At 44.4% G+C, this 25,135-nt stretch overlaps 1 protein-coding gene across 1 annotated transcript in view; it reads left to right on the forward strand.

Annotated features, from left to right (window-relative positions):
* Positions 1-25,135, forward strand: part of ING5 (inhibitor of growth family member 5) — a 674,090-nt gene that overhangs the window by 88,334 nt on the left and 560,621 nt on the right. The window lies entirely within an intron of this gene.

Raw genomic sequence — 25,135 nt, forward strand, 5'->3', positions numbered from 1 at the left:
CCTAGCAGTAGTCACACATAACACACCGGTTACTCAGTATTCTGCAACATAAGCAGTAGTCAGGAAACACGTTATCACATTAGAACACTTGTCATAAGAATATCATAAAACGCCCATAGTAGGAACATTAGAAAACATATGGCAAGTTAGGGAAACATATTAGCAAGTCATGCCCATAAAAGGAACATCTGCACATATATGTAAAAGCATCATAAAACAGGCAGGCAATATATATCAATCAGCAAAGTCTTTAGAAAGAACTTCGATTATAATTATATTGGCCCTTTAAAAGTACCTGACTTGGTGAAGGCACCTCCAGTGCCTATTGAATGAAAAGAAATGGGGCCCCTGGCGCTCCTCTGCGCAAAACGGGGGCCTCCTTACAATCCTGGGGAAGAGGGCGGCGGCACGCACACCCTCTGCACTACTGATGGGCCCCTCCTGGGGCCTGTGATCACTGGGGGCCCCCCTGGGCCTCCACCGGCCCTCACGAGGGGGGCCAAGGTCGCCCACTACTTTTATGGAGGAGGGGGGCGCCACGCACCCCCTCCGATTTGAGGGCGGGCCCCTCCTGGGACCTGCAAACCTTGTAGGGCCCCCCCGGGCCTTGACTGGCCCTCCACGAAGGGGGGAGCCGAAAAAGATCCAAACTGGCCCACACAAGGGCCACGCCAAGGACCGGCGGCACAGGTGGCCTCTGGTAAGGCTCCCGCCCCCACCAGCGGTCCAAGAAACAGCAGGACGGCCTCGTTGGGGCTGGAGGGAACCTCCGATGAGGTTTCCTTCCCCCCGCCCGGCGTCCAATTGTAGGTGCGGCCCGTCGAAAAAGAGGCAGACACCAAAGTCGAGCTGGAGCGCACTTCTCCCCGGGGGCACGACAGGAGCACTTGTGCTCCGAGTTAAGAAACAAAGATACTTCGGTAGCCCCGGGGGCACGAGGAGGAGCGCGCCAGCTCCTCTGCCTGTCGGCAAGTGCCCTGAGGCTGAAATGGCAGCGCGCTCCAACGCGCTTCAGTGATTTCCTTTTGGCACAAATAAAAAGATAAATACACAGTCAGCAGCACGAAGCCCCAGCAAGGGGAAAGCGCGTTCCAGCGCTAAGGAAATCCCCTGATCCAAAGCGATTAGTTTTCTAACCAGGTGAAGCACCCCTCGTGCTTCAGGGTGAAAATGCAGGGGTCAGGGGCCACAGCACCCTGCCTCTGGGGAGCCAAGTTTACTAGAAAAGGCCCACAGGCGGAGGGCCCAGCAGGCCAGTTCAAGGAATGTGCAGCAAGTGGAAAGTCCTCTGCAGTGACCAAGCAGGTCACAGGTCAGCCCAGCAGCATTATTCCATGGTGGTTCCTGGTGAGTTCTTCCAGCATTTCTGTGTCCAGTTTCAAGAGTCTCCAAATTGTGGAGAAAATTCCCCTGTACTTATAGTCAGTTCTTACAGTGTTTTACAATGGTAGGGAGAGGAGGTTCCAGCCAGTTACAACTGGTTCTGGGAGTGCCCCCTCTCTCCTTTCAGCACAGGCTCCAAACATCAGTGGGGGGTTAACGACCCTATTGTGTGAGGCCAGGGCACAGCCTTTACAAATGTAGGTGTGCCCCGCCTCTCCCTTCTCTCAGCCCAGGAAGACTATTCAGTATGTAGATGCACCTCTGTGACATCTCCACCCTCCCTGTGTACAGGCTGTCTGAAAAGTATGCACAAAGCCCCAACTGTCACTCTGCCCAGACGTGGATTGGAGTCAAGCTGCAAAACACCAGAGTCATAAGTACAGATAAATGCACACTTTTTAGAAGTGGCATTTCTGTAATAGTAATAAAAAATACACCCACACCAGTAAGCAGTATTTATTATCACCATCACAACCATACCAAACACGCCTACGCTACCCCTCATAAATCAGACAATACCCCTTACACATAAGGCAGGCCATTTCTAATGCAATCCTATGAGAAGGCAGCACTCACAGCAGTGAGACACCAAGTTAGGCTGTTTGTCACTACCGGGACAGGCCATGCAATATGGCACATGTCCTTCCTTTCTACATACATGGCACCATGCCCATAAGGCTAGCTAGGGCATACCTTAGGGGTGACTTACACGTAGTAAAAGGGGAGTCCTGGGCCTGGCAAGTAAGTTTAGATGCCAGGTCTCTGTGGCAGAAAACTGCGCATACAGGCCCAGCGCTAGCAGGCCTGAGACAGGTTTAAAAGTCTACTTCAGTGGGTGGCGCAAGCAGCGCTGCAGGACCACTAGTAGTATTTAATTTACAGGCCCTGGGTATAGAGATACCACTGTACAAGGGACTTATAGGTAAATTAAATATGCCAATTAGGTATAAGCCAATCATACCAACTTTAGATGGGAGAGCACCTGCACTTTAGCACTGGTCAGCAGTGATGAAGTGCTCAGAGTCCTAGAGCCAACAGCGAGAGGTCAGAAAAACCAGGAGGAAGGAGGCAAAAAGACTGGGGATGACCCTGCGTAAGGCAAAAAGTCCAACAAAAGTGGTTCAAGACAAAACTAAAATTTCTCAACCTAAGATATTTATAAAACCCTAGTAAATTTTGACAAATTAAAAGGACACACAAGCACACTACGTGGCAAATTAAAACATGAGCAAGTGGCTTATAACCGAATACAACGATAAAGCCAATTTAGAAAATTTCCAAATTAAGTACGAGTCATGGAAAGCAAGAGATCTTCCACTTCGGCAGGTGACAGAACCGGAAAGTCCATGCCCAAAATGATTGAGCAGCAAGTGTGTTCCATAGCCGCAGTATCAACCAAGTCGGCATCCCGTGGAGTGCCCATTGATGAATTGATGACAACTTCCTCCAGGATGGGCAACTCATAATTAGCTTCACGTAGCAAACGCAGCCTCAGTGCGCATGTCTGGTAATGAACCCTCAGCGAGAACATCAACAGATCAGCATCTATCGCCGGGGGGCGCTGCTGTGAAAGACAAACTTCCAGTGCATGTTCAAAAGAGCACCAAAGGCACTGGAACATGGGCTGCACACAATACGAAACCGGTCTGAATGACAAAGACCAGTCACACTCGAAATGCTCCAGGAGTGTTGTTCCAAAATGCTGCATCATACGTTCACGACACAGCTGCGCTGATCGGAGCGCCGTCATTTGTCCTTGTTGCGGTGGGACAGCCATTACGCATAAACAACAGCAGGATGCCAGCTAATAAACCCAAATTTATCGGAAATCCCCCAAAAATACTACCAAAAATTGAATCGATAGCTGAAGGTATCAAACCGAATATGGAGGAGAAGGTGTGGAACAAAACCAGAACCAACAGCTTTGAAAAAATGTGCTATTCCAGTCGTGCTGACGCATTAAATATTCGTCCCATGAGTTCACCAAAGTGTCTCGTAAAGTTCCTGTTTAACAGGGACTGTATTTCTGCTGATGACTTTGCCACTTGAAATGCGTAGGTCTCGCGTGCAGATGTAAGGACCACATGCTTTTGAAACCATAAAGCCTTGAGTCTACTTAACTTGTCAAAATTCATGTTTGAAGTAGCAATATAAGGCCAGATATCAGCCACCTCCCTAAATTTAGTGGAGGGAAACAGTACATTCCCGCAGCATGTAACAACCTTAAAGTCTGAAACAACGTAAACTATTCCTGCTCTCATGCACAACAGTCTTCACTATTGAGAAGGACTTAGCTGCCGTTTGAAAGCTCCTGGAACATAGGTCTAATCAGGGGGACTGGAACTCCCTTAAGATAACAAGTCAAGTTTGCAGCCGAGGTGTTACACGTCCCATGCAAAGTCAGCTGTTTACAAATCATCGAATGGCTGACAGAAGTCTCACATTCACTACCGCTAAGAAAGACCTCTTTCATGCCATTGAAGCATTTGTACGAAAAGGGAAGCTCCCACACCTCATGGATGTAACTATCTCCCAGCTTTTCATATCTGACTAGCGGAATGTGTTTCAAACAGGAGGTGAATTGTAGTGTGGAAATAGGCAGATTAATAACCCTGTGTATTAACCACTCTGATGATGGTATTTCTGCCACGGTAAAAGGTAACTTTTCTAATTTCTCGATGTTAAGCATGACATAAGTCGCTTCTTTCTTAGCCATTAGCTGTTGTTGTCGCGTCAACTTAAAAGAAGAAAATATCTCCCTTGCACTGACGTGCTGCCATGGAACGCGACCCGCCTTCAATGTTTGAAGCATCCAACCCAACTGCATAATGGACCTGGTCTGACTCTGTCCATGGTATAAAGAAGACATATCAGATTGTATAATGTCTATAGCAGAAGAGACATTGTTGTTAATTGTATATATCTGGTCGGACAAGGTGTTAATCCCATTATCCACAACAGCTAGTACCTTTTTTAGATTTTCCTGATCTACTGCCTTAACCGGGCAGCAGCATCTTGTTGGGAAAGTTGACATATTTCATTGAATACTGCATATAAGAAACGCTTCCTCCGTGGTGTTCTAGAGCCTGACAAGAAGACTTGTAAGTCAGTAGACAAGATATTGAGGTGTTCTTTAACCGCGTTTAGTGAGGATGATTTTAGCCACTGTTGGCATAATTTTCCTACACTATATGTTGTAATGATATCTGCATGTTCTGGAGATATATAGCGAGAGTCTGGCCTACTCGTCCTCAAACCCCGAGGAGTTAATACATATGTTTTAGAACTCCCTTGCGGTGGAGTTAGACAATGTTCCCATTGCATGTAATTAAATACCATTTTGGGGCTGTTTGCTCTATGTATGAATTGGTGCCCATAGTAATTATAGCAAAACATATCACCATAATTTTCTTTGAATTGGTAAACATCTTAGTTTTTAAAGACAGTATAATATTGCAATTCTGTCATCATAGAATCAACTGTTTTCACATCCCAGTCATCAGATACAATGCCTGGTATTACTATATCATTCATTGATAATTTTAACACATACGGTGTTTGAATAACTTCCGTGGGACCATATATATCAAACATTACTTTGTCCCAAACAATCCCATCAGGAATTGGCACTGCAGAAATGTTCACAAAAGATAAATCTCTTCAGACTTTGTGTGACGAAAAATGTGGTTTCAAAACCTCCTCTACCTGTTCAACTGTTGATCTTTCAGGAAGATAATGACCATGTATTAATAAGAAAAAGGTGATAACAAAACCAATCCAAAGTAGAAAGGCTAGGACAGTCAGAGAAAGCCATATATAGTTCCATGGAAAAATGAAATACGTTTCTTTAAGCCAGTTTGTTAGCTCACGTGCACTTGACAAATCAGCTGTCGAAGAGGCGAATGAGTCTGAGAAATCATCATTTAAGTCGGCAAAATAACCAGAGGCAGTTCGTGCAAATGGCGTAGCCGTTGTCAGTGGTGGAGTTGGTGTTTCCTGTGGTGGTACACTATAGACAGCACCATCCGTTTGGCTTGTAGTCGAGTTGACTTGGTCAAATGTTTCTAAGTTAGTTGATGTTAGTGGGACTAATGCAAGATCATCTTCCACCCTCCCCAAGCTCGTCGAAGTATCGGTGTTGTCATAAACAACTTGTAGTGGAACTTCTTCCCCAGTAGTGAGAGGGATTCGGGAACTACTGAATGTTCCTCTTGGTCGGCTCTGCAGGATCGGCCACATGGTGTAATTTGACATTGTCAATTGAGACAGAACGATTTTCTTTGGCACCTGCCAGCGGTGCTAGAATAACAGTCCTGGTACCATGTATTCCTAGTACAGGGACTGGTGCTCAATAAGAAGGGCCAAATTCCTTTTTCACAGCGACTTTTTCACGTACAAGATCCCCAACTCTGGGAATCCAGCCGGTAGATGTTACTGGCACATCCTTAATTCCTGTGGAGGTGGCACTTTTGGAAGAATTATCACAGAACTGTTGCAATTCCTGTAAGACAGTGACACTTTCATTTATGTCAAGAGGTGTTTCTGCTGCCTCCACGCCAGGACCATCAAGATCCGGAACATACATTCGAGTTCCGAACAGGCACGCCTATGAAGTACGACCCCCCAGGGACCTTCTAGGCAGGCTATTTAGTGCTCTCTGGACTCCATATAGGTGATTAAGCCAACTACGACCCTTACCTAAGACTCTGCTGTTAAGGATTGCTTTAAATCGCGGTTTAATCGCTCCCCAACACTATTTCCCTTGGGATGAAATGGAGACGAGTACTGGAGTTGGACCCCCAATGAAGCCATGGTGTCCCTGAATGCCCTTGAGGCAAAAGTAGGGCCCTGGTCCGAATGGAAGGCCGCAGCTGCATATGTACCAATAAAGACTTTCAAATCTTTAATAATAGTTTGAGCGTCAGCTGAGCGTTGTGGACACATCCATACAAATCTGGAGCATGAATCAACAGCAACTAATATGCATTTGTATGCATTATCAGGTGATAGGGGACCGCAGTGGTCCAAGTACACACACTGTAATAGTTTGTTTGAAATAAAGAGGGGTGTCTGCGGCAGGCGCATGGCAGTGGAAACTTTGATTTGTTGACGGATGTCACAACAAAGGACATACTGCTTAGTCTCTTTGTAGAGACCTGGGCACCAATAGCGGGCCTGTAAGATTGAAATTGTAGCCGCCACACCAGCATGTGCAGATGCCACCCCCTCATGAGCTGCTTTAATCAATTGTGGTCTTACATCTTTGTTAGGGATGTCTCGTACGCCTACGCCTGGTATCTTAACTTCAGCACACTTCCCATATGATAATGATAATTGTTAGGAAATACTTTAGGATGGGGCGTACCATCAGCCGTAGCTTTCACGGCAGCCCAAATGTCTGTGTCTGGTTTAGAACTCGAGCGAGTCACTGTAGCTACAGTGGCTACTGCCACTGCTGACTTTGCGGCTTCCTCAGCCAATGTATTTCCAGCAACATGTATTCCAACGCGCTGGTGTCCAAGTGTATGTACAACATGGACATTCGGTAGCGTCTCTTTCAGGTCAGCTACTTTCCCCCACCGTAGTCTGTGTTTAATGGTGTTGCCTTTGGAGTCTCTGAACCCATTCTGGCGCCAATAATGCAGGTATTCATTAAAGGATTGGACACAATAATATGAATAACAATCAGTGTAGGCTGTGCCGGATCCGTGTTTTCCAGTGCTGTTAGCAGAGCTTTCAGCTCAGCCAATTGTGCTGTACTATCCCCTAGGCTCTGTGTAAAGGTATGTAGAGGAGAAAATGTATTCCCTTCCATATAGCCACTTACGACTGCGCAAGCAGCAGAATATTGATGTTTAGTTTCAATTGCAGGTTGTGCAGAGCCAACAGTGTACATGACTCTATGATACTGATCAAAAGGCAGTGTATTTGCTGGAACTGGATATTATACTTCATATTGTAAGAATTCCTCAGTTTGTAACTTTGGGTCAAAAATGTAGTCTACATCAGTGGCTGTTAGAGACGTGGCCCATTGTATCCAACGTGGATGTATTGCTTTTGCGTTTGGAACGCTAGCTTTTGTTACAGCCTCTAGGGCTGGGATTGGAGAAACTACAATAATGCGCTTTCCTTGGGCAAGAGGTCTTTCTTTAATGACAGCCATCTGTACAGCAGTGAGAATTTTCTCTGTGGGAGCAAAGCGTTGTTCAGCAGCTGAATACAAATGTGATTTGTATGCAATCTGGACTGTCTCACCTTCATTAAATGTCACATAGGTGAAACCGATGGCCCCAGCTATTACCCTGATGACCAAATGTGTTTTGTTGTCTCTTGTGTGTAAATGTTGTGCTGCAAGCATGTCTGTCTGCAATTCTATAAGAATGCATGTATGTTCAGTTGTCCAGAATTTACTTGAAAAATCAGGACGTATTAAGTCGTATAACGGTTTTATGCGCATAGCATAATCTGGAATGTAGGTTCTGACAAAATTTAAGAAACCCATTAATGATTGGAGTTTTTTAATCGTTTTCGATGGTTGTAACTGTGCGCACTTTTCTAAGAATTGTGGCGCTAGGCTCTTCCCTTCCCTTGACAACTCATATCCTAGAAACAGGACGCTGAGGAAGGCTATTTTTTATTTTTTGAAGTTGAATTTGTAGCCAAATTCGGCAAGCCCTACAACAATGCGGGCTACTCGTCTTCAATGTTTTAAATATTGTAGTAATTCATCATCCGTTAGATATATATCATCTACATAGGACAGTGCTTCAGGGTCGATCTGGTGTAAAATGGCAGTGACAAGAGCTGCAAACAGTCCTGGGCTGTTCTTATACCCCTGAGGTAAACAACAGAATTTATTCTGAGAGCCTAGTGCGCTAAAGCTTGTTAAGTCTCTGCTTTCAGGCGCTATACTCTGGCAGAAAAACCCATTGGAAATGTCTAGTGTTGTTTTGTATTTTTTATGCACTATGTTGCTCATTAGTGCAGTGCTATGTAAATTTTGTATAGCATAGTTACGTGTATGACTATTTATATGTCTGTAGTCTAAGACTATTCTGTATTAATGGTCTGGTTTAGGGAATAAAGGTTTATTCATTGGCGAGACACAGGGTTCAATCACACCCTGGTACTCTAATTGTGTGAGTATTTCTCTCACTGGTGCTTTTGCCTCATGTTTCATAGGATACAGCGGTTGTCGCTGAGGTTCACTTTTAATAGGAATTACATGGTAAGGGGAATCCTTATCCCATCCTACGTGATTTTTGTATAATGCGGGTGCTTATGCTAGAGCCCATTCAATGGAATAGGATTCAGCTACTTCCTCTGGAACAAGGGGCAAGAAGGAAGGCTTAATGACATCATCTCCATATGAGCAGGTATGGCCAAATTCAGGCAGCCAATCTTGTTCGGCCAACAAGACATCATACACTTTTACTATGCGATCCCAAAAGATTGCGTCTATTGTGCGTTCAATGTCTCTTTCTAATTGTAGCGTTACTTTGTGCACCCTATCAGGCTTGGAGACACACCTATCCGCTGTTTCTACTTGTATAAAGTCATCAGTTGCTTTCACCTCCAAATGCTCTAGAAGAGTCCGGCAAACTATTGTGACCTCTGACGCGCTGTCTAGCAATGCTAGAGCCCAATTCTTGTTCTTCAAGAGGACCCTCTTCCTGTGTGGCATGTCAGACTGCGACTGCTGCCACTTTTTTCTTTTTAAATTGTTGTTTTTGTTGGGCAGGTTTTTCTTCCTTTTTAACAGAAACCTCCAAAGAGCGTTGTGATTCCTGTCTCGGTTTCACGTACTCTGTTCTTCGCTCTGATCGCCAACCTCTCTCATTTCTCTTTTCCGATGAGTCCTGAAAGGAATGGGATTGGCGAGTATCAGTATACAGATATCTATCAGGCGTTTATTATCTCTATCTCTGAGATTATACCTATTGTGTAGGGTCTCCGTACGCGGAGATTCTGCCCTTTCTTTTTTAGGCGTTTGTTGCTTTTTATCCCAGTGTTTCTTATTACCCTCAGGTTGTTGTTTGAGGTTTTCTTTACAGGGAGTGCAGAATTATTAGGCAAATGAGTATTTTGACCACATCATCCTCTTTATGCATGTTGTCTTACTCCAAGCTGTATAGGCTCGAAAGCCTACTACCAATTAAGCATATTAGGTGATGTGCATCTCTGTAATGAGAAGGGGTGTGGTCTAATGACATCAACACCCTATATCAGGTGTGCATAATTATTAGGCAAATTCCTTTCCTTTGGCAAAATGGGTCAAAAGAAGGACTTGACAGGCTCAGAAAAGTAAAAAATTGTGAGATATCATGCAGAGGGATGCAGCACTCTTAAAATTGCAAAGCTTCTGAAGCGTGATCATCGAACAATCAAGCGTTTCATTCAAAATAGTCAACAGGGTCGCAAGAAGCGTGTGGAAAAACAAAGGCGCAAAATAACTGCCCATGAACTGAGAAAAGTCAAGCGTGCAGCTGCCACGATGCCACTTGCCACAAGTTTGGTGGAGTGCCCAAAAGCACAAGGTGTGCAATACTCAGAGACATGGCCAAGGTAAGAAAGGCTGAAAGACGACCACCACTGAACAAGACACACAAGCTGAAACGTCAAGACTGGGCCAAGAAATATCTCAAGACTGATTTTTCTAAGGTTTTATGGACTGATGAAATGAGAGTGAGTCTTGATGGGCCAGATGGATGGGCCTGTGGCTGGATTGGTAAAGGGCAGAGAGCTCCAGTCCGACTCAGACGCCAGCAAGGTGGAGGTGGAGTACTGGTTTGGGCTGGTATCATCAAAGATGAGCTTGTGGGGCCTTTTCGGGTTGAGGATGGAGTCAAGCCCAACTCCCAGTCCTTCTGCCAGTTCCTGGAAGACACCTTCTTCAAGCAGTGGTACAGGAAGAAGTCTGCATCCTTCAAGAAAAACATGGTTTTCATGCAGGACAATGCTCCATCACACGCGTCCAAGTACTCCACAGCGTGGCTGGCAAGAAAGGGTATAAAAGAAGGAAATCTAATGACATGGCCTCCTTGTTCACCTGATCTGAACCCCATTGAGAACCTGTGGTCCATCATCAAATGTGAGATTTACAAGGAGGGAAAACAGTACACCTCTCTGAACAGTGTCTGGGAGGCTGTGGTTGCTGCTGCACGCAATGTTGATGGTGAACAGATCTAAACACTGACAGAATCCATAGATGGTAGGCTTTTGAGTGTCCTTGCAAAGAAAGGTGGCTATATTGGTCACTGATTTGTTTTTGTTTTGTTTTTGAATGTCAGAAATGTATATTTGTGAATGTTGAGATGTTATATTGGTTTCACTGGTAATAATAAATAATTGAAATGGGTATATATTTTTTTTTGTTAAGTTGCCTAATAATTATGCACAGTAATAGTCACCTGCACACACAGATATCCCCCTAACATAGCTAAAACTAAAAACAAACTAAAAACTACTTCCAAAAATATTCAGCTTTGATATTAATGAGATTTTTGGGTTCATTGAGAACATGGTTGTTGTTCAATAATAAAATTAATCCTCAAAAATACAACTTCCCTAATAATTCTGCACTCCCTGTATTTGATTTATTGTAAAAATAACAATGCAAAGCTGAATAAAATATATCTAGTTCAAGGTGCACAGTGGCCTGATATATTAAACTAACGTGCATGGAGCTATAACTAAAATGGCTACACAACACTGTAATAGATTATACTGCAGCAAGTCTATCAATCAATCAATCAATCAGGTTATTTTAAAGTGCAGCTAGCCACCCACAAGGGTCTCCAGGCGCTAAGGGGGAGTAGTAGCAGTTCAGTCGAAGAGCCAAGTGTTGAGGTTCTTCTTGAGTTCTTGCGGGTCTTTCGGGTTGTGGCGAGGGCCAGTTAGGCGGAGCGGAAGTGTCTGATTGGCGTGTAGAAGGGCAGGCGGTGGTTGAGGTATGATGGTCCGATGTTGTGGAGGGCCTTGTAGGCGTGTGTGAGGAGCTTGAATGTGATTCTACTGTTGATCGGGACCAGTGAAAGTCTCTCGGGTGAGTGGTGATGTGGCTGTGGTGAGGGATGTCCAGGATGAGTCTGGCCAAGGCATTCTGAATTTTCTGCAGTTTCTTTTGAAGCTTTTGGGTGGTGCTGGTGTAGAGTGTGTTGTTGCAGTATAATTTGCTGCTGATGACCGTCTGGGTGACTGCTCTCCTGGACTCGATGGGGATCCACTTGAAAATGTTTCGAGGAGGCGGGGCGTGTGGAAACAGGAGGAAGAGATGGTGTTGATTTGGTGGATTACAGGAGTCTAGGATGATGCAGAGAGTGCATGCATGCTAGGTCGGTGGGTGTGGGGAGGGTTCAGAGCACTGAGGGCCACCAGGAGTCCTCCCAGGCAAAGGGGGTGGACCTAGGATGTCAGAGTTGTTTCAGGCAGCTGTCCTTCATCCAGGTGGCAACTGCTTTCAGTCTGTGAGGGTGTTGTTTTTGGCAGTTGTAGGTTGTTTGGTGAGGGATGTTAAGTCCATGGCTTCTGATGATGTTCTCAAGTGGGGCCATGTAGATGTTGAAGAGGGTGGGTCTCAGAGAGAAGCCCTGAGGAACTCCGTAGATGATCTCTGTCAGTTTTAATGAGAACGGCTGGAGCCTGGCTCTCTGGGTTTGCCCGGTGAGGAAGGAGCAGATCCACTCATAGGCTTTGTCACGATGCCAGCGTCGTGGAATCTGGTGAAGATGGTGTGGGGGGAGACGATGTTGAAGGCAGTGGAGAGTTCTAGTAGGATGAGGGCTGCGGTTTCGACTTGGTCGAGGAGAGTGCGTATGTTGTCCGTTGCCGCAAAGAGTGCGGTCTACTACAATTTAAGCACATTATCAATTATAGAATGGGAAAGTGCCTAGAAAGCAACCACGTGCCTCAAATTATTAAACTTTCAAGTAAGCTCATTCCCTTTCAAAAATCAAACCCTTTGTGATACAACCATACACTAAAAATCAAAAGAGATTAAAATGGAATGTTTTCTCAGGTCATGATATAGATACGAGCTGTGCCATCCTGTTGGAACAGTGCAATAAAGAGGATGAGAATCTTTTACATGAATGGGGTCAATTCATCAAGAAATTATATATAATATTTCCCAACTCCGACTCAAAAGGGTGCATCCAACGGGCAAATTCAGTACTAGAGGGATTAAGTTCACTCTACTCTCCGCATGTCGAAAAAAGCCTTAAATGGAGTACTACTAATTCTGCAAACAAATCTGCAGGATACAACACAGGTTAAAAAGTTAACGAAGTTAAGGAAAAAATATATTTGAAAAAAACTCTGAGCAGTAAGGAATCAACAACAAGATCATTTTGAGCAAATCTCTTGCAAGCAAGCAATGATAACAGCTGAAAGGAATTGTTGGACAGTAGTTAAGCATTTAGATATGGGCTCTTCCTTGGTGACCAATGCCATCCTAACTGAATTAATGTGGATAACCTGTACACAAACACTTTCTCAAGATAGCCTCTCATAAAGTGAAAGGATAACCTTAAACAACTTATCACCTGTGCACCACTCTGATGAAGATGGGCTAATTGAAAGCTCTCCAGAATGTCCATATTTTAGTAATATCACCTAGTAGCATGATGTGGGACGCAGCTAGCTAAAATAATTTCAAAATCCTGAACAGATGGTGCATATGGCTCAAATGGCCTTCCACAAACTGTATTTAATCTAAAACCGGAGTTAAGATCCAGTACATTAACTCCCCTCTTTAACTGTGTTTTAGAGCAATAGGGAGTACCAGATTCCTTGGGAGGAACAATTCGCCAGATTCCTGGGCAGGAACAATTAACCCCATGCACCCTATTTTCAAAGGGGTAAGCACAACAAATCCAGCTAACTATTGCCTAATTACTCTGTTTGATGTTAAGGCAAAAAACTGTGCAGGTCTTCCGCTTAAAAATGTAGTGTGTTCAGCAACAGAACAAAAGATAATATAATCACTGTGCATCAAACTGGCTTTTGACAATGTATGGGAACATGTCGAATTGCTGGCTCGGTCTCTAATCATTAATAAAACCTTCCAAGCCCACTCTTTACTATATCTATGCTTTGTACACTTCAGAGCTGCGATAGACAAGAGAAACCTTTTATTACAAGTTTGATTAAAACTTTCTTCTGGGGTATCCCTCTAAACTTCTAGAAACTTAAAAGGAATTCTATTGTTGTGCACCAACACAAGGGTTCAAAATTGGGGATGGCACTTCGGTCTCACGAATTGGTCCTACCATCTCTGATTTGAAACAGGGCTTTGTTCTTGCTCCTTTGTTGTTTAACTTGTACATTGCTGACTTACCCACTGAACTAGATAAAGCCAATAGGCAGCACCAAATCTGGGTGGCGAGTTGACACCAGGCCTACTGTATTCAGACAACCTTTTACTCATCAGCAAAACAAAAAGGCCTGCAATGGCTTCAGCAAAATGAAATGAGTACTCGTTAGCAAATTAAATGAAATTGACCATGAAAAGATAAAAGTACTTATCGGAGTAAAGTAGGAAAAGAAAGAGGGCAAGTGTCATTTAAACAATGGACCAGTCGTTAAGGAATCAGAATATAAATACTTGACATTAATATATATAATCATGACTCCTTTCATGCTCACAAACAGCTAATCAACTATAAAGCAAGCACACTACAAATGGCTTCCCACTCGATCTATAGGAACCTGTGGGGAATGGCCTTGGTTCCTATGATTAAAGTAATACGTGCAAAATTGTTGCCAAATGTTTCACATGGCAGTGAAGCTTTCTGCAGTAGAGACACCACTACTGGACACTATTATAGCGAAAGCCTACCAACAATTATTCGTGCCACCAAAAAATGTGTTGCAGTCTCAAATTCGACTTACGTTTGAATGAAAAAAACAAACTATTGCAAGACAAAGGCTATATATATATTATATATATATATATATATATATATATATATATATATATATATATATATATTCGGTGGCATGTGTAGCTGCAGATACACATGCTGTGCATTATCCTGCCATCTAGTGTTGGGCTCGGAGTGTTACAAGTTGTTTTTCTTCGAAGAAGTCTTTTCGAGTCACGAGACCGAGGGACTCCTCCCTTTCGGCTCCATTGGTCATGGGCGTCGACTCCATCTTAGATTGTTTTCTTTCCGCCATCGGGTTCGGACGTGTTCCTCTTCGCTCCGTATTTCAAATCGGGAAAGTTAGCTAAATATCGAAAATTTGACGGTATTGTTCGCGCTCGGTACCGGTTTAGTGTTAGCGTATCGACACCGATAGTAGAAGCGCTCCGGCGGCCCTTCGGGGCTTCCGCTCTTTATCGGGGCCTGGTCGGCCCGACCGCATCCATCGACAAAACTAATGGACCGGACCCCCTTCCGCTTCTGTCCGAAGTGCCACTCGAAGTATCCCTATACAGACCAACACTTGGTCTGTAATCTGTGTTTATCACTGGAACACAGGGAGGATACTTGTGAGGCCTGTCGGGCGTTTCAATAAAAAAAGACCCTACGTGAAGAGCGAGAAGACTTCAAATGACGTCGACACCGAGAGAACAACTCGACGTCGAAGAGGAGGAAAGAATTTCCATCCAGGGGACGGACTCTGACGAATCCGAAAGCGAACGACCCATGACGGTGCAGGAAAACAGTGAGTAAAACTGCCACGTCCAAAACTCACACAAAGATTTTAAAGGCCAAGCGGATGCCACCGCCAGCAGGCCATGGCTTAACCCATCGAAAAGAAGGTGACCAAACATTGGCACCGAAAAAGGCCAAAGAATTGCCGAAGACATCCGACTCCGGTCGAGATTCAGGCACCGAATGATCTCGGCACCGAGAGTTCGACTCACCCAAGGTGAGAAAAGTAATGCCGGAACCAAAAAAGACTCCTCATTGAGGAGTCCTTCCACTCTGGAGCTCTGGCTGAAGGGAATATATGATCGAGACTTCTAGCTGAAGATTCCTTACCTTTGAATTTCCAAGGCGTCAGACTGGATCTGGTAACTTTTGCTTGAGCAGCAGCCCTGCACGTGCCTTCAGATGGCTTCAGTCGTTTCCGCTTGGCTCTTTCGGCGTCATTGGTGCCGGATGTGACATTGCAGTCACCTATATAGGTGCCACCTAGGAGTGCAGACATCAGTTCTTTTCTTTCCATGCCAGTTGGTGCTGATCCACAGAAAGGTACCCCACTGTCATTTTTTGGCAGGCTTTTTTATCATCATTATATCAAATATTTTTTCAGTGTATCGAAGATGTCATCCAGAAAGGTAGGATTCAAACTGTTTGGTGCCTGCCACTGCGCCCTGTTGGTTATGGACCCTTACCTTGTCTGCCTATGGTGTCTCAAGCACAACCACGATTCAAAGTTGTACTCTGACTGCTGGAACATGGTGACGAAGGCTTTAAGGGAGGGGTTCCTAAAGCTGCTTGCGGCCTGGCATTCAACACTGGCAGGCGTGACTTCTCATCATGGTCCTGGTCAAGGAGGTCATCGCAGTACTGCTCTAGGAGCCCCCAGTCCTCTTCCTCGTACTTGAGGCCCTTGGGACACTCAGAGAAGAGGCACAAAAAGAAGTTGTCTAAGCAGACTTCGACTTCACCTTGTCTATCGGCTGACACAATGAGTGAGAAATGTTGGTGTTCCAAACAAGGTTCTGCGGAATTGTTATCAGGTCCGACTCTACGTCTTTCTCCTTTTTCAGGAGCCGGAGCAACTGCCGCTCAAGTCGAGGACTTTTACGAGCTATCCACCTTGTATTCAAGCACCAACATCACATGGATCCAATAACAGATTGGCGCAGGTCGTACCATTGTGACCTTCTTCGGCACCAATCCCAACGCTGAGGCGATCGGTGTCCACAAGGGGCGCCAGACCCATTCTGATCACAGACAATCCGGAACGATGTTGCACGACCCCTATTCCGGTGCCCATGGGTGCTAGATCATTGCCTAAGCATTATTTTCAGCAGTCAGGCTTGGGGGAAGATTGGGAGAGGTCACTGGACCCTTAAGAACACCAGTTAGAGCCTACTTCATTGGACTGGTTTGAGGAACTAGGAGATGCCTGTGGATTGTACACATCTCCAGATTCTGGCTTGCTCTCCTCCTACTGTGGCTGTGGAGGAGCTTCTTATGCAGTGGAGGTGTGGTGAGCAATGGAGGTCCTTGGACCCGAACTGCCCTCAGTTGATGTCAAGACTAACCTCTTGACAGAAGTGTTTCAGCCTGAAGCTTCCTCTTTTGAACTCCTTTTGCCCTTTAATGAGGCACTTACTGATGTCCTGTTGGGAACCTTGTCCAAGCCCAGCGCAGGGGCTTCTGTGAACAGGACAATTGCCCGCTGCCATCACCCTGCACTGGGCGACCATAGTTTCCACAGCCAGCACCCCACTCCTGAGAGGTAGTCCAAGCCTCAACGTCCCATAGTGCATTCCCTTTCACTCTTAGGGAATCCAGGAGGCTGGACCAACTTGGGAAAAAGATGTTTTCTTCCACCAGCTTGACATGGAGGTTGGTGAACGCCCCATGCTTATTTGGCCGTTTCTTGCACACCTTATGGGATACGGTTGTGCAGGTGCTGCCACAGGTCCTAGAGGATGCCTGAGCCATCCTCTCCCAAGCAGTAAAAGATGGGAGGGACACGACTGATTCGCTGCTGTACTGCCATTTGTTAAATTTTGTTTTGACCAATGACTTTGTGTTTCACCACTGCGCATATTAGTTGCTCAATGTTCACCAGTAGCACATGGTATGTTTTGTTCAGTTGAGCCGCCTATGGGCTTTGACACTGCATTAGCCATTACTTTCTGTATTCAGTTTAGCCGCCTATGGGCTTTGACATTGCATTAGTCATTACATTCTGTATTCTGCCTATTGGCTTTGACATGGCATTAGCCATTACTTTCTGTATTCAGTTGAGCCGCCTATGGGCTTTGACATTGCATTAGCCATTACATTCTGTATTCTGCCTATTGGCTTTGACATGCTGTATCCAGTCTAGCCGCCTATTGGCTTTGACATTGCATTCCTATTGGCTTTGACATGATGTATTACATTACATTTTGTATTCAGCTCAGCTGCCTATTGGCTTTGACATGATATTATACATTGCATTTTATATTCAGCTTAGCTGCCTATGGGCTTTGACATGATATAAGACATTGCATTTTGTATTCAGCTTAGATGCTTATTGGCTTTGACATGACACTAGACATTGCATTTGATATTTAGGTTAGCTGCCCATTGCCTTTAACGTGGAGTTAGACATTGCAGTTGAGAATCCAAGCTGTATTTTTCCAAGCTGTGTTTTTGCACCAGAGAACCAAGATGTTTTTCTGACTAGACCTGATAAGAGAGGGTACATGGTGGTGTTCTCTCTGCTTGAGCTTGGGAACAGGAGTAGTCTTGGAGACCTGGCCAGTCTCCAAAAGGCTTGCTCAGTTTCCCAGGTCTGAGAGGAGGGGGCACACCTTTGTAACGAATGTAACAGGCTGCAGAGGGTCAGATTCGAATCTGCCGGACCTCGTGCTGGAGCTTGGCGCCAGCTGCCAGCAATCCCGTGTGGGTAGATGAATCTCTTTCTCGCGGCTGACAGGGGTCATCAGCTTGCAGACCTTAGAAAGATGAAGCTGTAGATAGTTTCCCACACGGTGAAGTATTTGTTTTGCTTTGCATTCAATATCTTATAAATATAACCTGCTGTGTATATTGCAAACTGATATATTTTGTTTGATTAACGCGGACTTGAAAGCTACTAATTCGTCATACATAAAAATTGGGGTTGGGGAAGAATTAACAACAATAAAAGTCTTCTTTGACCTCAGAAGTGCATTTCTGGTGTGTTATGTTAGTGCTTAAAAACTAGATAAGAGGAAAGCACTACAATTGGTACCAGAAGTGGGGTGTCGGTCATTAAGAGGTGATTAAGAGGGTGTTGACGAGTTGGTAGATTTCTAAGTGCACACTTTAAAAGTGTAATTGTTTTTGTTGTTTGGAGAATTACAGAAATTGTTTTTTTTTTGGAGAATCACAGTAGCACGGCAGACCATGTCTGAGAATGCATGTGTTGGTAAACTGCCCGATGGTGCTAAGAAAAACTGTGAATTGTTTTCTGTTTGGAGAATTACAGAAGCACAGCAGACCATTTTTGAAAATGCATGTGTAGCTAAAATGCCTGATAGTGTTTTGAGAAATAATTTCTGTTGTACATATGTAGAAAAAGTGTCTTTTGGAAGTAATGATGACAGAAAGGTCTGGATACCTTTATCTGCTTACAGAGAAATGCAGGAGAAATGTAGGAAGTTGGAACATGAAAATAGGAATTTACGTGAGCAAATTAGCCCGACTGAAAGTTATAAAAAGGCTGTTTTTGAAGAATCTTTCTTGTCCCATTCCAGTAATGAGGGGGTTAAGACAGCTCCGAGCTGCACTGAGCTTTCGTGTGAGCCAGGGTTTTTGGCAGCCAAAATGCATTCCTTAACTGATAACACGGAGGAGAGAGCAAAGAATGTGATTTACGAGTTACCGTTGCAGAATGAAGTAAAAAGAAAGGTTTTAAAGGAAGAGACACCGAGTTTCATTAGCTTGTTTGATTTTTGGAAACAGAAAAGCCCTCATTTGAGAGAAATCCTAACACTTTTGTATATGGTCACTGTGAAAAATTATATGCAGTTGCGCGCTTGTGATTTGGCAAATGAAATAATGCAGACTTCAGGTTTCTGCGCAGTGCAAGAAGGAAATACTTATGTACATGTAACTCAAGAACAAGGAAAGAAAATAGTGCCCCTAGCTAGAATCATACAATGGATCTGGTACTTGCAAGACAGGGCTAGAGTACCACAGGTAAAAGAGTTACCAATGAAGTTGAGTGCACCATTTGAACTCGTGTCCACTGAAGATAAAAAGCATGTTTGTTTTACTAATGATTCATTGACTGAAATGTTGCTTTCTGGCACAGTAGAAGGAACAGCGTTGTATAATGTGTGTCAGATTTTAAAGCAAGAGCTACGTGAGATGTGTCATTTTTATGCTGATTTTTGGTTCATTGCTAAGCAAGAGCTACGTGAGATGTGTCATTTTTACGCCACATGGCTTGTACCTAACTGGTTCAATTACCTTGCAGATGTTAATGAGAAAAATTCAGAGAGAGAAGTGTTCACCCAGAATTCTGCCTTAGTGGGGATGGCTAAGTGGGTGCCCCAGAAATGTGAACAGCTGAGAGAAAAAGCCACTTACAGGTGGACAGAGATGAGAGAGATGCACATTCCCCTAGATTTGATAAAAACTGTGCAGCACGCACAAAAGCAATCTGTCATGCAAGCAGTCACAGAGCAGTTGGGGAGAGGAAAGTTACCAGGACAGAAATGGCAAAGTGATCAGGTTTTTTGGGAGAGTGATTGCTGCAGATTACCAAGGAAAAATCGAAATTATGCTGATACCTAGAAAAGAATCTGATTTATTCATACAAATTGGAGACAGAATGGCCCAAATTGACAAAAGTGCAGTGAATGGAGGTTTGGTAAAGAATGAGTCTGCCCCAGCCCTTCTGACAGTGCAAGAAAAGGGAAGCTGTGGCGCAGCAGATAAAAACCTCAGTACTGATGTGTGGGCTGAAGCCCCAAGTGATCCTCCAGAACCTGCAGTGAATATAACAAAGGGCCTCAAAAACGTCCTGCTGATTATAAAACAGGGAAAGGAAGAGGAAGGGTGCAGTTTAAATGAAAAATGTTATTTGCAAGAAAAGTCATACTTGTTTCTTTTGCAGATCCTACCACGTTTCGCCACTGTCCCTGAATGTGCTGTGTGGTCCCCCTTCCGGTGTGTGCGTGTGGGGTCGGGGAAGGGACCGAACCCCCAACCTGAACCTGGCTGAGTAAAGTGCCAGCACCATGGATCCATTTTGCGCAAACTGCGCCTTCAGTTCAAGTTCAACTTGTTTGATTGCATTCTTCCACTGGAACTAAGCTGTGTTTTTTTTTTTTTTTTTCCCCCTCTCGTATGGAACTCTGACTTTTGCTTACCTTCCAGAAAACCTTTCAGGTGGACCGTGCACCTTTACATGAGCAGAACTCATGCTACATCAAATTGCTAACACTGTTGAATTAGAGACTCACTCAGAGTATAAAAATTGCCCAGTCTTTTCTGTGTAGATGTAGCTGATGTGAAAGGTTATGAGATCAATGTGTTAATTCACTTCTATTGCTTTACAGGGATTGCTTTGATCATTCAAATGTGACTTGCTGATAATGTTTTTTTTTTTTTGTGCTGATGTTTTTTTTGTTTTTGTTTGAAACAAGAGATATGTGAAACAAAAATTCATTGGTCAAAGGGCGGAATGTACTGCCATTTGTTAAATTTTGTTTTGACCAATGACTTTGTGTTTCACCACTGCGCATATTAGTTGCTCAATGTTCACCAGTAGCACATGGTATGTTTTGTTCAGTTGAGCCGCCTATGGGCTTTGACACTGCATTAGCCATTACTTTCTGTATTCAGTTTAGCCGCCTATGGGCTTTGACATTGCATTAGTCATTACATTCTGTATTCTGCCTATTGGCTTTGACATGGCATTAGCCATTACTTTCTGTATTCAGTTGAGCCGCCTATGGGCTTTGACATTGCATTAGCCATTACATTCTGTATTCTGCCTATTGGCTTTGACATGCTGTATCCAGTCTAGCCGCCTATTGGCTTTGACATTGCATTCCTATTGGCTTTGACATGATGTATTACATTACATTTTGTATTCAGCTCAGCTGCCTATTGGCTTTGACATGATATTATACATTGCATTTTATATTCAGCTTAGCTGCCTATGGGCTTTGACATGATATAAGACATTGCATTTTATATTCAGCTTAGATGCTTATTGGCTTTGACATGACACTAGACATTGCATTTGATATTTAGGTTAGCTGCCCATTGCCTTTAACGTGGAGTTAGACATTGCAGTTGAGAATCCAAGCTGTATTTTTCCAAGCTGTGTTTTTGCACCAGAGAACCAAGATGTTTTTCTGACTAGACCTGATAAGAGAGGGTACTTGGTGTTGTTCTCTCTGCTTGAGCTTGGGAACAGGAGTAGTCTTGGAGACCTGGCCAGTCTCCAAAAGGCTTGCTCAGTTTCCCAGGTCTGAGAGGAGGGGGCACACCTTTGTAACGAATGTAACAGGCTGCAGAGGGTCAGATTCGAATCTGCCGGACCTCGTGCTGGAGCTTGGCGCCAGCTGCCAGCAATCCCGTGTGGGTAGATGAATCTCTTTCTCGCGGCTGACAGGGGTCATCAGCTTGCAGACCTTAGAAAGATGAAGCTGTAGATAGTTTCCCACACGGTGAAGTATTTGTTTTGCTTTGCATTCAATATCTTATAAATATAACCTGCTGTGTATATTGCAAACTGATATATTTTGTTTGATTAACGCGGACTTGAAAGCTACTAATTCGTCATACATAAAAATTGGGGTTGGGGAAGAATAAACAACAATAAAAGTCTTCTTTGACCTCAGAAGTGCATTTCTGGTGTGTTATGTTAGTGCTTAAAACTAGATAAGAGGAAAGCACTACAGCTGCGTAGAGTGATTTAGTCGATGGTGGCCTTAAGGCACCACGCCTGACTGAGAACATCTGGCTTTTTGGGGCATGTCCAGGCAGACCTTATGGACATGCCTTTCAACGGGAACTAATTTGTTTAACGAGAAGGCGCTGAAGCACTTTAAAGACTCTCGATCTACGGCGAAGTCCTTGGGCCTCTTGACCCACCCCCCCCCCATCCACAATCTCTCTTTGCCCCTTTCGTGGCTTCAGAAGGGGCGTGCCACCACGCCAGCCCTTTGTCAGCCACCGTTCTCCGCAAGCTCCCCAAGCTATATGAAGACGTGCATGCGGTGCCTTTAGACCTAGAGGGTCTGGAAGCTAGAATTCATTCACCACCCAGACCCAGGCAGCAGCAACCTCCAAGCCCTCCTAGTCTGATTTTGCAGGACCATACTTGCCCAGTGGGAGGGAGAATTCAGCCACAACCACTTTCAGTTCACCGTGCTCCCCTTTGGCCTCCATGAGATCCAGTTAGAATTGAAAGCATTTCTTCCCTCTGTCAAGGGAAAGGTAGTGCAGGTGTTCAAGGACAACACCACCGCAATGTGGTACTCAACAAGCAGGGCGGTGTGGGGTCATGGACCCTTTGTCAAGAGGCCTTGTGTCTCTGGACATGGCTGGAACAGCAAGGCATATCCCTGGTGGCTAATTACCTGGTAGGTTCCCTGAACACCAGGGCAAACGAACTCAGCCATCAAAGCCTAGTGGATTATTAGTGGCGTTTCCATTCGGAAGTGGCGCAAGGACACTTTCAGCAGTGGGGAGATCCTTGGTTAGGTCTGTTTGCCTCTGAAGAGATCACGCAAAGTCAGCAGTATTGCATGTTGGAGTTTCCAAGGCAGCAATCGCTTTGCAATGCTTTTCGGCGCAAGTGGAGACCAGGTCTTCTGTAAGCCTTTCCACCCATACCACCTCTTCCCAGAGTTCTCAAAAAGATTAGGAACAACCAGGCCCAAGTTATCCTTATGGCTCTTGACTGGACACAGGCTGGCCCTCCGGGAGGATCTTCTGTCACAGCAACACGGGAAGGTCCTCCACCCCAACCTGTCTACTGTGCGCCTTCTTGTGTGAAGATTGAGAGGCAACAGTTGGCAGCCTTCAACCTTCCTTCTGGAGTCTGTAATGTTATTCTGGCAGCCAGATGTTCCTCCATCAAAATGGTATACAGCTGATGTTGGCAAAATTTTGGAAAATATTGTACAGATAGGTCTATAGATCCCTTTTCTGCTTCTCTGTCTGATGCTCTTCTTTTCATTCTGTATCTTGCCCAACAGTGCTCTGCTCTGGGCACTCTTAAGGGCTATCTGTCTGCTCTTCCCTCTTTTCTGAGACTGCCTGACCAACCCTCCTTATTTAAGTCCCCTATTATAAAGAGTTTTTTTAAAGAGCTTCTACATGTTTCTACCTTCACCCTTCATTATCCTCCAATGGTACTTGAACCTGGTTCTTACTTTCCTGATGTGTGCTCCTTTTAAGCCACTCCATATTTGTCCCCTCAGGCTGTTCACTATCAAAACGACCTTTCTCGTGGCCATAAAATCTGCCTGGTGGGCGAATGAGCTGCAGGCTTTGTCATCCAGGCCTCCATATCTCAGTGTGTCCTGATAAATTGGTGCTTTGCACCCATGCCTCTCTCCTTCCAAAGGTGGTGACCATTTCATTTGGGGCAGACTGTCCCCTTCCCCACCTTCTTTGCTACACCTGCATCCTAAGAAAGAGGAATGACTCTGCCAAATGGACACAAAAAGAGCATTGTCATTCTACCTTGACCGGACAAAAGAGTTCCGGGTGGACAACCAACTCTTTGTGTGACATGCAGGAGCAGAGAAGGTTTGGGTAGTACAGAAACAAACCATTTCGCACTGGGTTGTTCTCCGTATACAAATGTGCTACACACTGGCCCAAACGCACACGTTTGCAAAACATTACTGCCTGGACATTCAGGTCCGAGATGGGCATTTCACCCGTTCGGTCCACCAAGACTTCCTAGTGTAGGAAACTCTGCCTGCAGCCCACACCAGTATTGTATGTGTGGATTGAGTCTATTCAGAGGTAAGGAATCTGCAGCTAGAAGTCTATCAAATGAAAAAGTTACTTAACTTTCGTAACGCATTATCTGGTAGAGATAATATCTAGCAGCAAATTCCTTCCCCTCACCCATGCCTCCCTGCTCTGCAGACTCATTTGCTGTGGTTAGGGTGATCCCTTTCAGGCCCCTAGTTTAGACACACATTCGTCAGTTCATTTCATGGCTCTGTGCTCCTGACGTGGAAACTCGTGAAAAAAGTAACTGATGTCCGCACGCCAGGGGTGGCGCCTACAGAGGTGCCTGCAATGTCACATCCAGTGCCAGAAATTCCGACGCCACCAGGTGGAACCAAATGAAGCCACCCGATGTCGTGCGCAGGGGTAATGCTCAAGCATAAGTTTCCGGATCCAGTCTGACACCTGGGAAATTCAAAGGTAAGGAATCTGCAGCCATATATAGTCTCTGCCAGATAATGTTGCAGAAAACAAGTAATTTGTTCGGCACAATCTACACAAATTAACACATGTTCATTAAAATTGGCATCCGTCCATTCATATCCCATTTACATAATGAAAAATCCTTCTAACCTTTTTTATTCTGGCAGTATTTAGTTTTTCAAGCCAACATCTTTGCCATCTTTTCTTCGGCAAGTACTTACATACCATTTGTTTACTACCTTTTGAAATCACGTCATTTAAGAACAATGTCAAGATGACTACGTTATCCTCAGAGGGAGATGCAAAAAAGCAGTTTTGTTTAAAGGCTGATTCGGTTTCCAGAACACCTAGGTCCTGACTTTCTATAGACCTTTGCTTCTTACTGCTGACCACTTAATTTCTGATAAACAGACATGGTTTCTAGATAATGAAATGCACGCAACACACCAGCAGAAAAGATCCCTTGAGATCACATCATCTCCATCATTCATACAAAATGGCATAGTACATTTGCTGCAATCTTGTGATTTAAAAAAAAAAAAAGCAAAAGAAATGTTTTGTGTAGTTTGAACTTATTAGGTTTATTTTTGGAAATGAATTCTTGTCTATTAACTGTCATACAAATTAAAGCTTATAATATACACTGTAATCAGGCTTTTGCTTCTTTCATGATT

The sequence above is a fragment of the Pleurodeles waltl genome, chromosome 11 (assembly GCF_031143425.1).
Source record: "Pleurodeles waltl isolate 20211129_DDA chromosome 11, aPleWal1.hap1.20221129, whole genome shotgun sequence".
In the NCBI taxonomy this organism is placed as follows: Eukaryota; Metazoa; Chordata; class Amphibia; order Caudata; family Salamandridae; genus Pleurodeles; species Pleurodeles waltl.